This window comes from Marmota marmota, unplaced genomic scaffold, assembly GCF_001458135.2.
Source record: "Marmota marmota marmota unplaced genomic scaffold, marMar, whole genome shotgun sequence".
In the NCBI taxonomy this organism is placed as follows: Eukaryota; Metazoa; Chordata; class Mammalia; order Rodentia; family Sciuridae; genus Marmota; species Marmota marmota.
This window is the reverse complement of record NW_026000185.1, coordinates 1,044,283-1,060,760: the sequence shown is the minus strand read 5'-3', so window position 1 is coordinate 1,060,760 and position 16,478 is coordinate 1,044,283. Positions and strand designations below refer to the sequence as shown.

At 44.5% G+C, this 16,478-nt stretch overlaps 1 long non-coding RNA gene across 1 annotated transcript in view; it reads right to left on the bottom strand.

Moving 5' to 3' along the window:
* Positions 1 to 225: 225 nt before the first annotated feature.
* LOC125612299 overlaps positions 226 to 16,478 on the bottom strand; it is a 21,778-nt gene continuing 5,525 nt past the window's right edge. The window contains exon 3 of the long non-coding RNA XR_007342596.1: positions 226 to 1,144. This is a non-coding gene — a long non-coding RNA (uncharacterized LOC125612299). The remainder of the gene's footprint in view (positions 1,145 to 16,478) is intronic.

The window sequence follows — 16,478 nt, the reverse complement described above, 5'->3', positions numbered from 1 at the left end:
GGAGTTTTGAACATCACTAATTTGTCTACCTGAGCATTACCATATGTCAAAAATCCTGGTAATTTAGAGTGTGATCTAATGTGATCTATAAATATGCGAGTATTACGAGCTTGTAAAAGTTTTTGTAAAGTAAGAAAAAGATTTTGTGGAGTAGGTTTATTAGAATAGGCTACTGCAGTAAATATATTTTTAACTACTCCCAGTAGTTAAAAATCCAGTAGTCAGTAAGAATGTTAATGTCTTGATTATCAAAATCATTTAAAACTTGAATGACTGCAAATAATTCATTTTGTTGAACAGATTGATAGTTTGTTATTTGAACCCAATATTGATTCTCTGTCCAATAAGCACTTTTAGTTTTTGATCCATCAGTAAACACAGTAACAACATTGTCTAAAGGATATTCACTAATAATATCATTGATTACAAAATGTTGACGTTTTAACATGTCCCATAATTTGCCCTTGGGGAAATGATAGGAAATACCTCCGGTATATTCAGCCAACGCTATTTGTAGCATTTCAGTCATTTGTACCAAGTAAGTCCATTGGTCTTTAGGTAATGGGGTAATTATGTGAGAAATGTCATTGCCCGTCAAAGTTATACTTCTCTGTCTTCCTTGTTCAATTAATAATGTGATCTGGTCAGCATATGGCATAATATTTTTGGAGAATCTATGTTTTGTATGTAGAAAAGTGTTAGAGTTAAACATTTAACTTAACAAAAATAAGAAACATTTTTGATTCCTCTGTTAGATGTAGATTGTTTCTCCTTTTGCTAATGAATGTTTTTTAGCTGCAATATCACTGAGCTGAACAAATAAATCACCTTGAGTACATAGGAAAAATAAACACATGCTAAATGGATAAACTACATCTTTATTAGATCATTTTTATCTTTAATACTTCAGAAGCTTAGAGATTTAGAGTATTCTTACATTAACTGCAAGAAAAATTAAAGGAGAAATTTTTTTTGAGATCATAACTATGAAGTCATGTGGTTATAAAATTCTGCATTTGTGTGCAAAATATGAATCACATTTACCTTTATTCTCTCTATTTAGTCTTGTCAATCACCTAGCAGGACTTAAAAGATACCTTTCAAAGAAACAGAGATTGAGATGTGTTTATATAACTTCAATAACCTCATCACTATAGTAATGAGATGTAGTATCCTTTTGCTATGGTTCAAGACAACAGGGAAGGAGAGATCACAAGAAAGAGAAATCAAAATTATTACAGCTGAGAAACTACTTCTCATTAAGTTTGACCATGGTGCCACCTTTATTTTTACATAAGCATGGTGGCATAATTCAAGCTCAATAAATCGGAAATCTTAATATTTAAAATTTATTTTGACTTTCATTTATCACCATATTAACAACCAAAAGAATTAGATAAAACACATAGGAAAGGGTAATATTCAACTCACCTTGTTGAGTTGATTTATTGACACATTAACTCATTTTTATATCGAAAAGGGATAGTGCATCTCAGTTTGCTTACAAGCTAGGAGATCATTTAAAATTTTGCATTTCCTAACTGCAAACAGAATATAGCACTTACAACAGGTTATAAATAAACTGGTTTTCAAGCATAGAGTTAGCCCCAACGATAATACACTATTTAAAAAGACTTAAGGCAATGAATTCCATTTCCAATGAAAAAGAGAACTGTGCAAACAAGCTTAAAATTACTTTTTTTGTGCCAGTGTTATAAAATGTAGCTTTTAATAAAACCTTGACCCAAATGCCATTAACTTCAGAAAAAAATTTGGTGGAGAGAAGAATGTTATTTCATTTAGGAAAAATAACCATTATCTTTTTTCCTAATCTTTAATACACACAATTTAAATATATACAGTTGCTTTAACATTTTATATAATTCCTATGTACTGGANGAGAAGATGAAGATTGTCCCATGACCCTGTAATATAAAGAAAAATAACTTACCCTTCCTGACAATCCAACAGGGTCCCTGTTCGGGCGCCAATTGTGAACGTCTAGAGCGTTCGGGTCCCTGGGTAAGGGTCGCGAAATAACCAGGACACAGGGGATGCAGAGCCAAGGCAGCAATCGCAACTGCATGCTGAAGTTTATTTGCAAGTTCCTTTTATACACTTCTTCTAACAAAGCAAGCAATTCTTCAATAACACTTTACCCACATTGTCCAAATATCATGCCTCAGCGGATACACAGAGCTAGATTCAAATTGTTCCTGTTTGTTTGATAAGTACCCTCCTAAAGTTCTTTGTAGACATTATCTACTCCTCTGAGGATGCATTTGTTTCTTCAGAATGTACTGTTCCCAGGATAAGTATGCAGGAAGCTTCTTCCTCTTGGCCAAACCATGCAGAACTTGTGACTTGCGATAAGGGGAAGAGAACTTTTCCTCCTCCTAGCTGAGGTTTGCCTCAGCTGACCTAAATCACAGCCACAGCTCTTGCAAAATGTCAGGCCTGAGGGAGCTAAACTCTGCACACTTAAACCCCAACAATTACTGTTTGAAGTTTGCCAGAACTGGCTTCCGCCTTCTGCAGTCTTCAACAATCTGATCTGAACTCCTCCTTCACAGTAGACAGGGGAGTTTTGACCCAAGTTGGTCCTTTCGGGAACTGTCATGGCAACCATCTCATTGAGCTCAGCTTGCTCTGCAAGTCAATACTATGTTTCACTGGGCAAACTTTATCTTATTGTGCCTTTATTACTAATAAAATTTCCCTTCTGATTTACCCTGAGAAATCTATGGGTCCTGAATTCTACCTTAACAATAACCCCAGTAGACCCTGTCAGCCGTTAGCCCCATTGATCTTTCTTTCTTGAAGTATTTCATAATTGGCTAGCTTTGTTTCTGTTTGTTTTTAGAGTTAGCGCCACTGATGGTTTTTGTACAAGTTACTGAATCATTCATTAGTCTCAGAAGCAACTTAAAGAAACCCGGTGACCAGGATCACATTTCACGGCTCGTTTGTAACTACTACCTAACATGATTAAACTGACAGCAGAATTCGCGAGGAAGGGGTTGAGGCAGGGCAGGGGAGAATAGAGGTACTTTGGATTAGACAAGGTGGATTGAAGAGAGGGAAGGGGATCTGGGGTAGGAATGATAATAGAATGAATCGGACACTATTACCCTATGTGCATATAGGATTACTGGATCTGTGTAACTCTACATCATGCACAACCAGAAGATCGAGAAGTTACACCCCATCTATGTAGGATGCGTTAAAAGGCAATCTGCTATGTATAACTAATTAGAACAAAATTTTTAAAGACGGTGGGGAGGTGGGAAAGAATAACTATAGAAAACAAAATTGACTTAGCAGAAGTCTTTCTAAGATTGGACAATAAAGCCATGAGCACAGAAGTCCAAAAGCGGAAAGCTGCCCTGTTGTGGAAATCACACTCAGCAAGAGACCAGGCATCGCTGGGAGGGCTGCAGAACTCAGGTTTATGACTCCCGTGGACGCAGATGAGCTAGAGCTCTGAGACCCTGAGACAGGATTTTTATAGGGCAGTTCAGGAGATCAGGTTTGCAAGGGTGGTACTGGTTGCTCATAGGTGGGTTTGAAATTGGAGGTTGCTCAAGAAAGAACAGTAGATAGATAGGACAGGGCAAGAATTATTGTGCAGGAATTCTTGGGATAAGCAATTGACCCAAGCAGAACAAAGGCAGAAACTATCTGCAAGTGGTATCAGGAAGTGGCCTTTATCACAGGCAGCAGTTTCTCAAGATAATCACAGACTTACCCTCCTAAGAACTGGCATTCAAACGTAGAAATATCACAATTTAAACCAGTATACTCTTGAGACCAGTAATTAAGTAACACTCTTACAAAAACCAAAGCTTATTACAAGGTAATATTTCCCTCTTCAACTTGAAAAAAGGATCAAGGAGTGTGAGTTGTCCAGGAGAGAATGGTGGTACAGAATCATGGGTCAGTTACAGTATTCTGTTTCTTCCAAACCCAGTTCACTTAAATTAAATATTCTTTTTGGGGGGAGGAGGGAGGCGGGTACCTGGGATTAAACTCAAGGGCACTTGACCACTGAGCCTATCCCCAGCCATTTTTTGTATTTTATTTTGAGACCATGTCCCCCTGCATTGCTTAGCACCTCACTAAGTTGCTGAGGCTGGCTTTGAACTTGAAATCCTCCTGCCTCAGCCTCTGGAGCCACTGGATTACAGGCCTAAGCCACTGAACCAGGCTCTCGAATATTCTTCACATGACTTTTCCTGACATTCTTGCTTCTGTTTAAGTAACTTATTTTATGTTTTGTCCGGCAGGTAGTTGGGGAAATAACTCTGGCAGGGAAAGACGTTCCACACCAATATGAGAACAGTGTTACTTACATGCATGGACGTGAAGGCAGCAGAAAGTGACTGCAAAGTCTGAACAGAATTTTATATAGAAAGTGGCAAAGAGAATAATTAAAACATCTCTTAACTCTGTGACTGTGTCCCAGGTGGGATTTCTAGGACAGCCTTGGAAGGATGTGTCTACAGTTACAAGAATACAAAGTCCACAATTTGCATTGTGTAATCAAGAGGCTAGAACTCTGTGGTTCTCCTTCAGCACTGAGGATGGAACAAAGGGGCACTCTGTCAATGAGCTAAATGCCAGCTCTTTTTATTTTGCGACAGGGTCTCACTCAGTTGCCCAGGCTAGCCTCAGACTTGCCAAAGTGACCTTGTACTTCCAACCCTCCTGCCACAACCTCTCAAGTAGTTCAGAAAACAGGCATGTGCCACTGGCACACACGCGCACCCCCGCAGAGCCGAACCTCTTGATGCATCTCCTTGGGAGGAAAGGGAGGGGAGGCAATCACCTCCGTCCCCATCCTCTTGACTCACGGGAAAGCTTGCTCCGCTCACCCTCACTGTGTGGTACTCCCAAGCCATCTTCTCCCTGGGTTTCCAAACACCCCACTCAGACCTGAATCAAGAAAGTTACCCAGGGCAAGTATAGGAATAGAAAGAAGGTCAGGAAGGACTGAGGGGACCTGTACATGTCATCAGTGCACACAGTACAAGGTCCTTGCTTAGGATCTGGGCGGTCATCGGCCATCATAAGTGACAGCCACTTTTTTTTTTTTTTGAGAGAGAGAGAGAGAGATAATTTTTTTAAAATATTTTTTAGTCATTGCTGGACCTTTATTTAATTTATTTATTTGTATGTGGTGCTGAGAATTGAACCCAGGGCCTCACATGTGCCAAGTAAGCACTCTACCTCTGAGCTACCACTCCAGCCCCAGATAATTTTTTTTTAATATTTATTTTTTTAGTTTTCGGTGGACACAACATCTTTGTTTGTATGTGGTGCTGAGGATCGAACCCGGGCCGCAAGCATGCCAGGCGAGTGAGCTACAGCTTGAACCACATCCCCAGCCCAACAGCCACCATTTTAAAGAAAAGGTTTTGCTTTCCCACCCAAGGGCATTTCTGAAAAAGGCTCACCACTCCCTCATATCAACCCCACCCTTAACCATCTGCATTAGGACCCACCTGGCTCTGATTCCTGAGCAGTCCCCATAAGTGTCCCAGAACTCAAGCCTGTCCTGCCTCTCTCTCCTACAGCCAGATGGCCTTTATGTGACAGCGCTGACAAATACACTCTCGTGCAGATCTCTGTCTGGTCTCCGTCTTTCACTTCTCATCCATGTCTCATTCCTCGCTTTCCCTTCATTTTGGTGCTGAAACGCAGGATCAGGTTCCCCAGAGTGCCCGCTCCTCTCTTTGAGGGTCACTGAGCATCCCCTGGCCCCAGTCTGGATTCCATCGTAGGACCAGGCCCTCCATTCTGACGAACACCCTCTCTGCACCCACCACCGGACATTTCAGGTAAGACCCCTGTCTCCAGTCAATCTAAATGACTTACGGGTCCTGGGAAGTGACCACTGATTGTCCAGCACTCCCAGGGTTACCAGGTGGTCAGGGACAACCCTCACCACAGGTTCACAGCTATGGCTGATCCCTACTATCAACTGAATCCATAGGTGGTCTTCTATTTGGGTCCTGGGTTTTGAGGAAAAAACACTGAGGATGATTGGGAGTTGTTCCTGGTGAGATGGCCTCTCGTCCTTGGGTTCATCTCCATGGGCTTCTGCCCCTACTACGTCGTCCCTGTCAGGCACCCAAGTGCCTCTACAGGCTCCTGCCCTGATGCTTACCCAGCGGTGGTGACAAGCCCCTGAGTGTAACCGTCCTCTCGAATGGGTAATACCATGGACTGGGGGACACCCCACCTCTAAACTCACCTCCTACGTCTGACCGCGGGCAGCTCCTCATCCATTCACGCCCACCGTCCCCTAGGCAACATACACAGGGTCCACAGATGGCTCGTCCTTCCTTCCTTCAGGAGGGAGTTCGTGGGCAGGGTATGCCATAGTCTCTCTAACCTCAGTTGTGGAAGGGGCTCTCCTCCCCAGTAACACATCCACTCAGCAGGCTGAACTGGTGCCCTCATCAGAGCCTTCACTGTGGCAAAGGAAGCCTCCCTCATCATCTACACTGACTCTAAAGAAGCTTTCCACATACCTCTCTCCCACTGTGCTATTTGGCAGGAGTGCAGATTCCTTACCACCCAGGGAACTTCAATTACTAGTGCCCCCTTAATCTCTGACCTCCTTCAGGCCTCAAAGGTTCCCACTGCCATTGGAATCTCACATTGTAAGTCCCACTAGACAGACACCTCCCCTGTGACACTCAGCAACAACAAGGCAGACTCTCAGGCGAGGGCCAGGCCCTCCCACATCTGTTCCCCCTGCGGTCCTCTGCCTTGCTAGTCCCCAGAAGGACTCTTGCCCACCTGGTACTCAACAGATGCTCACCTTCCTTCACACCCTCCGTCACCCCAACACCACATCTTTAAAACCCTTTCTCACTTCCCACCTTAAACTCTCTCCAGAGGACCCAAAATTTCTCTCTACCCTCTCTGCCTCCTGTGAAATCTGCCAAAAAACCAACCCCACCTCCAGTCCCCGCCCACCTGCCTTCCCTTTACACTGAGCAAGAGGATATCTCCCTGGCTCTGATTGGCACCTGGATCTCACCCATATGTCCCGGGTCAGCAGTACAAATTTCTCTTGGTACTTGCCAACATCTTCTCAGGATGGGTAGAGGCTTTTCCTACCACCAATAAATGTGCCCTGATGGTGGCCAACATTCTCTCTGAACACATTCTTACCCAATTCAGCCTCCCCTCCTCATTGCATTCTGATAATGGTCCTGAATTTACTTCCCATGTTTCACGGTCTGTAGCTAAGGCACTCAACATCTCCTATAATTTTCACATCCCCTACCATCTCCAGTCCTCTGGCAAGGTTGGACGTACAAACTGGACCTTGAAGAACATTCTCACTAAACTATCCCTTGAATTACATTTAGACTAGACTAAACTCCTTCCCTTGGCTCTTCTTAGGTTATGAGCCCTCCCAAAGAAGCCACTCACCTTCTCCCTTTTGAGCTTCTATATGGATACCTATCTCCCTCCTCAGCTCTCCACCCTCTGATTCTCCACTGCCCCTTGCTCCTCATCTTTTCTGGCCCCTTCTTGCATACATTAGGAACCTTCTTTGGCAATACAGTAATGCTGTTCTGGCAAAGCCTAGTTCTGCCTCTTCCCCTTCTCCCATTCTGTCTCCTGATGACCTGGTACTTTTTAACCACCCAACAGGCCCCCCTCCTCCTCTCAACTCTCCAAAAAATGGACTGGACCCTGGAGTCATTCTTACCACTCCCTCCGCAGCCTGCCTTGAGGGCATCCCATACTGGGCTCATAACTCCCAATTAAAATGGCTTTCTCCACCCCTTTATACAGTGACACTCACAGGCGCTCTCAAGCTGCGTCTCTGCGAGCCCGGAACCCCCAACCTTCCTTTGGTTTCTGAGGACCAGGAGGACACTGCAGAACCAGGAGTACCGTCCTTCCCTTTTCCATTTTTGCCCTCTTCCCTCATTCTGTACTCACGATGATGAACCCAGCCTAATTCCATGTTAAGACTGGGAGCCATCTCAACACAAAGTCATGAAAAGTTAATTTCTATTTCACTATAAATGACTGAGATTTCTAAGCTTGTTTGGAATTCCTACCAGTACCTTGAACTCACCCATGCCTGGCCAGGTAATAACCCTCTCTACAACTTTAGCGGTGCCTCATAAATCCTGGCTCCCCCTGACCAGATAATGACCCTCTTGGAAACCTCAGTGGTGCCTCATAAATTCTTACATTGAGATCTGAATTTATTCCCTACCTTGAAATGTTAAGCCATGTAGATCATTAGCCTACTATCTGCCTTTGTATTACGCTTGTCAAAATCCTGTTAGCTGTAAGTTCTCAAGACAACCCCCACCTTTTTGCAACTTTTTGTGCTATAAAACCTTTCTCCTGGAGATCTGGGGGGCTGGTCTCTAGCCTGGCTTAGGGAGAGATAGTCCTGATCAGCTTCCTTTTGTAAGGGTCCAGCGAAGCATCGGAGAAAGAGACCACCAAGTGACCACTCATGCAATTGGCAGAAGGGGATTTATTGATCTAGCATGCTAGGGCTCCGTGCCCACTCAAGAAGGGAGAACAGCCCAGAGCCCCGAGCAGGGGCTGAGCACTGCTTAAGTACACTTTTTTTGGGGAGGGCGGGGATTTTACATACATCACATTCTCCTTTAACAAATCATCATACACCGCGGGAAAATCAAACAACAATTCCTAAACATGATTAGTTCCTGGTGGGAACAGGTTGGGCGGGGGTGATAGGTCAGTTCTAAACGGGGTACACATTCAAACTGATTGGTCCAGGCCCTGCAATGCCTATGTGCAAGATCATACAGAGCCCTGAGTTATTAGACAACCAAGCAGTCAGGGGGAATATTTACTGGGCGGTTCCAAGCATTGTCTTAACAGCTACAGGAATTTCAGGTTTTGCAGGTAGCACAGAAACCTAACAATACCTAATCCTTTACATTTTAACTCAAGCCTTGCAGCCCAGAAACTTTACAATGCCCGGTCTTTTACCCTTTAACTTTTACACTTTAACTTCAATTTCTTTTACCCTTACACTTTGTGTACACAATATAAGCTTGCTTCAATTTGATTTAAAATTAGAGTCGGTGGTCTTTTCTTTGCATCCTGATTCAACAACCTCCCATGGGTAACATTACCAGGAATTACCATTCCAATTTCTAGGAGACTTACAGCAACTTGCTCAAACCGTACTAATCATATAACCCCAGCTTGATCCTTTAGCTACTGTGTTTCTGCAGAATTGAAGGGGCCTGTTATGCTCAAATTTGGGACCCCCCAAAGACCACCAGAGACCCAAGATCGATGTAAGCAGCAAAGAGGTGTTTATTGCGAGCCAGCTGGGTCCTCCGCGCGCACACACAGCAACTGGTGACGCTGAGAGGCCCCAAGCCCAGGGTTTGCAGCAGTTTTATACATTCTTTGGAGAGGGCAGGGACTTCATATACATCATAACATCTCTTAGAAAATCATCACACACCGCAGGAAAATCAAATAACAACTCTAAAACATGATTAGTACATTCACTGGCCGGAACAAGTTGGGTAGGGGTGATTGGTTACTACAAGAGGGGGATTCATTTGAACTGATTGGTTTAAGCCAAGAGGGGTGTATGTGCTGAACTACATGGTTTCCCAACACGTTATCAACCACCATAAACTACTGGGAGGGTCATCTGGCATCCCAGGTATTTCCCTGTCTCATGCTGATTGGTGGCTGCTAGGGGGTTGCTATGGATCCCCACCTAGCCTGACTGAATCAGGGACACCTGGCAGAGCAGATCTCTCTAGTTATTTGTAGATAAAAAACTTAGCAGGGTGGGAATGTGCCTAGGAGTGCTCTGTGAGTCTTTCCAAGGACAAAGGTGATGTCCCTTCCTTGGACAGGCTTTGCTCTGAGGTAGAGGCTGGTTTTTCAGGCCTTGATCTTTTTATGGCCAAAAAAACATAGTAGTCTTTGTCTGTACCTACAGGAGGAATGCTATTTTTATGTCAATCAATCTGGTATAGTAAAGGACAAGATAAAACAACTCCATCTGGACCTTGAACATGGGAAACAAGAGCTCTCCTCTACAGAAGGATGGCAGCTAATAACCCCCTTCTCCAGTGGGCACTCTGTTCCTGACCCCTCTCCTTGACACAGGCCTTCTGTTAATGCTTGCCCCCTGCGTCAGGGATTGGTTCAAGATCAGATCCAAAAAATCTCTAATCAAACTATAAACCAGCTTTTGTTACAGGAATACCAACCCCTCATCAAAAATTGGGGCACTGGGGACAGCATTCCACCACCACTCAACCTCTGTCATCATTCCAATGACATCCCACCCCCTAATGAGGAATTCCAATGCTGCCCCTTCCCAGCAGGAGGCAGTTTATAGAAGATTGACCTATATCTCTGTTCCCCAAAGGGCCCAATAAAAACAAAAAGGGGGGAACATATGGTCCTTGCCTTCCACCTCAATGGCCATCTTAAGTGACAGCCACCATTTTAAGCAAAAAGTTTCACTTTCCCACCCAAGGGCCTTTCTGAGAAAGGTTCACCACTCCCTCATACCAACCCCACCCTTAACCACTTGCTGTAGGACCCATCTGGCTCGGGTTCCTGAACCTCCCCTATAAATGTCCAGAACCCAAGCCTGTTTTGCCTCTCTCTCCTATAGAGAGATGGCCTTTATTTGTCAGCTCTGACAAACAAACTCTGTGTCTATCTCTGCCTGGTTTCTTGCTTACCCATCTCTCATTCCTAGCTTTTCCTTCACTGAGTCCAAATATTCAGTAATTATTACAATAGCAATGATTATTACTCATGCTATGGGGCAAAATATAAGAGTACTGCTAGAAAATTTGTTGTATAATATATATTTTATATATTCCCAGAAGTAATACATGAATACATTTTTATTTTACTGTTCCCCAAAATCTATCCAGAACACACCCTCCTTCCCCCCATACCCCACATCCTGCAAAAGGGACTCTGACCTTTGTCTTTTTATAATGCACTCAGTAAACAATGACCTACCCATTTCCTGGGTCTTTTGTATCTCAAAGACTGGCATCTGGCTCAAAGCCCTAGATGCAGGATGGATATCTCCTCCCCCCTTAGCTTTCCAGCCACTCCTCCTGATACTAGACGCATTCTTTCAGGGCTTCCAGAGACACCTTCCCCATAAGGATGCTCAACTGCCCTCTCCACCCTCTTTTATTTGCCTAAAGGCAGGACACAGATCAGAAAAACAACAGGCATTCTGCCCCACCCCACAGGGAGAGCAAAGGTTAATGGCAGACCCTTAAGGAGGTCTTTGGATGCTTGTTTCCCTGGAGAACAGAGCAGGGAGGGTCTACTTTAACAAGCCTCAGTAACTAGCCTTTACCTACTAGGCATTGCCTTTCCCCAAATTGCACCCCTAGGAATTCAAAAGACCTTTTCTTTTTGTAACAAGGACTTAGAGAGGAAGTTGCCTCTAAAAGCCATGATTCTCAGGCCTGCAGATGCCCTAAGGGTAACTAAAAGCAAGCTAAAGCTTGGCATCTCTGACTTCATTTTCTCTTTTTTTCTTTATTACCTTAAACTTTGGGTCACGTCCCTGCTTAGCTCTGCACAGAGGTATGTTCATCTTTTAAGGAGTGTGTAGTGGGAAAGGAGGGTCAGGACTGGAGATCTAGAAGCAACATTTTATTAGTGATGCCACAGCCCAGAAGGATAATTCCCAAAGTTTGAACCTTGAGGGCAGCAAGTTTGGGGTACATCAAGGCAAGGGAGTTGCTGCGATCTTCTTGGAGGGAGCATTCTACATTCCTTACAAGAGAACAAGCTTGTCAACAGTCTAGGGACTCTCCTACAGTTTAGGGACTTTTATTGCACTAAGCCTAAAGGGGGATAGTTCTGTCCCTGCGGCCCTTGTTCCCTACTTCAACTACTGCCATTATCTTGTTACAAGGACCCAGCAGCTGTGCTAGCCTCTAAGGTTAGTGTCAGTAAGCAGAGCTGCAGTGGGTCAGCCCATCAGCTTTAGAGCTGCTCTGTTAGGTCATATTGCAAACCTTGCTCAGGTTTCCGTTTTGCTCTACCCCAAGTGTTGACCTAAAAACTAACAATATACAGTTTATTAGTCCTAAATTTACATAACCCATCTCACCCCCCCTTAAAGACTGGGGCAAGATTTGCAGCACCCTGTTTCAAAACCTTGGAGTCAGCCTCCAAGTCTCCAGGTATCACCCCCTTCCAGGATCACAGGTCTAATAGACAAACACCCAAAGCAACAAGTGAAACTTGCCCACTCAGGGGATAAGGACGACTCAAGAACCACGTGTAGAACCAGAATGGAGAGAATAACCACCAGACTACAGCTTGACCAAGGCTGCTTGACTCCTCTATTTAAACCTAAGCTCCTGTCCACACTGTTGTAGGTACAGACGAGGCAGGGCACCAAAGAAGGCAGGAAACAGTTTTATTTGGCTGCAGTCAGGTTCAGAGGGCACAGCATTTGCTATAATCAATTAATCCCCTGAAGCCCGAGTTCAGGGAGTTTCAGAGTTCTATACCCATCATGTAAGGGGAGGGGCTCAGAAGTTCCCAGTCTGCAGAAGTTCACACAAAAGCAGCTTTTTCTTTCCCTGTTCTGGGCACGTTAACCCTTCAAGGACAGCACCTGAGAAGGGGGGAGCTTCTTCTCCCCTCTCTTTCCTCCCCCACCAGCTGTCACCATGGAGCCCATTTGTAACTTATCTTAAAAATGTAGACATCTCTGTGAAGCCCAGCTCAAGGCCAGAGGCCTGGTTTGCATATTTCTTCAAAGAACTATATGGGAGAGATGTTTGTGAAAACCTAGTAAGGAGTGTCCAGCACCTGGAGAGCTGGTATCTTCTCAACCAGTGTCCAAGTAAAACAGGGCCACAGGAAAATAGGAAGTTTATCTACATTGGACTCTTTTGCAGAGACTCTATTGCTGACAGTCCTAAAGTCAGTCTGGGTGAAGATTTCTGGAGCAGCCCAGTTAAGACTTTTCAGTGGAGAAAGGGGGTGCCACTTCAACACTTCAAAGACAGGTCTGAGATTGTCACAGGAGGAGAAATGTCTCTGGAGGAGAGTTGCAGTGTAACAGGAGTCCACTTTATGCTTTGAATATAGCCCTTGCTGCTTTGCCACTGCAATTGACTTGTGTGTGTGTGTGTGTGTGTGTGTGTGGTGCTGGGGATTGAGCCCAGGGCCTTGTGCAGGTGAGGCAAGCACTATACTAACTGAGCCATATCCCCAGCCACAACTGATTTTTTTAAAATGGACCTGTTTCTTTCTCTTCCTCTCTCCATCTACCTCCCTAATCTCTCCCCCTCCCTAATATCATGGAAATGGGATCACCTTTCTTTCCCATCCTAGGCTGAGCTTGTAAGGGTCCGGCGAAGCCTCGGAGAAAGAGACCACCAAGTGACCACTCATGCAATTGGCAGAAGGGGATTTATTGAGGATCCCATTCAGCGTGCTGAGGCTCCAGGCTCACCGAGGAAGGGAAAGCAGCCCAGAGCCCCGAGCAGGGGCTGAGCACTGCTTAAGTACACTTTTTTGGGGAGGGCGGGGATTTTACATACATCACAGTCTCCTTTAACAAATCATCATACACTGCGGGAAAATCAAACAACAATTCCTAAACATGATTAGTTCATTCATTGGTGGGAACAGGTCGGGCGGGGGTGATAGGTCAGTTCTAAACAGGGTACACATTCAAATTGATTGGTCCAGGCCCTGCAATGCCTACGTGCAAGATCATACAGAGCCCTGAGTTATTAGACAACCAAGCGGTCAGGGGGAATATTTACTGGGCGGTTCCAAGCATTGTCTTAACAGCTACAGGAATTTCAGGTTTTGCATGTAGCATAGAAACCTAACAATACCTAATCCTTTACATTGTAACTCAGGCCTTGCAGCCTAGAAACTTTACAATGCCCGGTCTTTTACCCTTTAACTTCAATTTCTTTTACCCTTACAAGCTATCTGTCCCCAAGTACACACATCACCCCTACCCAACTTGTTCCCGCCAGTGAAAGTGCTAATCAGGTTTTAGAGTTGTTATTTGATTTTCCCGCGGTGTGTGATGATTTGCTATGATGTATGTGGGGGTCCCTGCCCTCTCCAAAGAATGTATAAAACTGCTGCAAACCCTGGGCTCGGGCCTCTCATGGATCTTGGGTCTCTGGTGGTCTTTGAGGGTCCCGAATTCGAGCATAACATTAGAGGAGGGAAAATTTTCTTCACCTCACAGTTTCCATGATTAAAAGATGATGAGATGACCTGATATGAGACCAGAAATATTATAGGATTATTAACTGTTGACAATATTAACTGATGAATATGTATTGGTTGGATAGTGAATGTTCCCATGACATAATGTGAACTGCAGAACTCAGACTTAGTTACTGACATAAGAGTCTACACCAGGGCGTGCACCCCAGGCCTCACCCAGTTATCACCTGCAAGCCCAACTGAACTAGGACTTAAAAACTTGACTTCTGGGGCCTGTTGGGACTAACAGGACCCAGACAGACAGACCAAGACCTCTGTTGCTATTGTCCCCTCTGCAACAGACACCTCTGGCCCAGATCAAGAGTTGCAGCCAGAGCATAGGACATGTCACAGGTGAGCATCTGGGACCTTGGGTGTAGACTCAGCTAGGATTTAGAATTAGGATGTGTGTCTGAAGTGTGATGAGCATTAACAAAATAGATTTGATTGAATCTAACTGCACCTCAGACTGAGTCTATAGAAATGGCTTGTGACATGGCCCCATTGATTTGGGTCCGGAATGAGGTAGAACATCATGGTGGAAGGGCATGGCAGAGGGAAGCTGCTCAGGACATGGCCTCTGGGAAGCAGAAAGAGAAAGGTGGAAGAATGGCGGGAAGATGTGCCCTTCTAGGACATGTTCCCAGTGACCCACTTCCTCTGGTCACCACCCAGTTAGTCCATTCCAACTAGGATGGACTTATTGGGTAACAGCTCTTGTTATCTAATCACGTCACCTCCAAACATTCCAGCATTGACACATGAGCTTTTGGGGAACCTCATGTCCAAAACCTAACACCTTGCCTCCCTTTCCCTCTTCACATCTGTCCCCTCCCCTACCTCCTGGGCAGGCCAGCAGACAGAACCGTCATCCCTCGATTGCATTCCCAAAGTCCCAATCTTTTTCTTCTTTGGCAAATCACTTGGTAGCAAAAGCTGACTATGGTCACCTCAGGGAAACCTCAACTCGAGGGTCCCGACATGGTCCCACAAAGGAACTTAAGTATGTGTCAAAGTGATGCACAGAGTGATTTTATTAAGAGGAAGCAGATGTACATACTGTGAGAGACGGGGAGAGAACAGATGCTGGAGAGGAATGGTCTGGCTTCCCCTTAGCAAGGTATATTTGTACATGTAGAATCTGAAGCAAAGAGGCTCTGAGAGCACGTCTTGTTCTCCATCGCGTTGGTCACTTGGTGTATTAACCATTACCCACTAGGGGTTCTGTGTTTGTGTCTCTATGACCAAAAGACCTAACAAGAACATCAGAGAGGAAGGAAAGTTCATTTTGGCTCACGTTTCAGAGGTCCAGTACATGGTGGGCCCACTCCACTGCTCTGGGCCCAAAGTGAGGCAGCACATCTCAACAAAATGGTATGGTATGGGAGCCCTAGTCACCTCCTGTAGCCAGGAAGCAGATAGGGAAGGGAGAAGGGTACAGGTAAGATGCATCCTTCCAGAACAGCCACCCCATGGCTCTTCAACCACCCTCCTGACTATGGTTACCACCCACTCAGTCCACTCAAACTAGGATGGACTGATTAGGTTATGGTAGTCATAATTCAATCATTTCACCTCTGAACATTTCCACATTGACACAAGAGCTTTTGGGAGACCCCTCATATCCAATCCATAGAAGATTGCTTTCTTTCTTCCTTGTTTTTGATGAAAAGTTTTATTAATTTCCCCATCTTAAAGGAGTAGGGGGAGATGTTCATCATTCTTATAACTTAAAATGAAGTAATAATATCCTAAAAATATAAATTACAGAAAAAATCTATCTGTTGAGCAAAATAATTCTTGGAATTGTTTTTCTTTAGATCAGGCAATAGGTTTTTGTGAACTTGTGGATAAGGTCTGATAATTGATTTAACAGTGTTGTTTTGAGAAACTGATGTGACTCCATTTTTAAAAAACCAGCTTCTACTTCAAGGCCTGTCCAAAGGGACCTTTGTCCTTGGAAAACCCACTGAGCACTCCAAGGCACATAGCCACCCTGCTGAGTTGTTCATAAATAACAGGAGAGACCTGTGGCACCAGGTGTCCCTGACTCAGTTATGCTAGTTCCTGAAAAGACCAAAGAATGTTTGTAGCCTAATGCCTGACCCTGAAGATCCCTAGCAACCACCAATCAATCAGCCTGAGACAGGGAAAATACCTGGAATGTCAGGTACACCCCCCCCCCCCAGTAG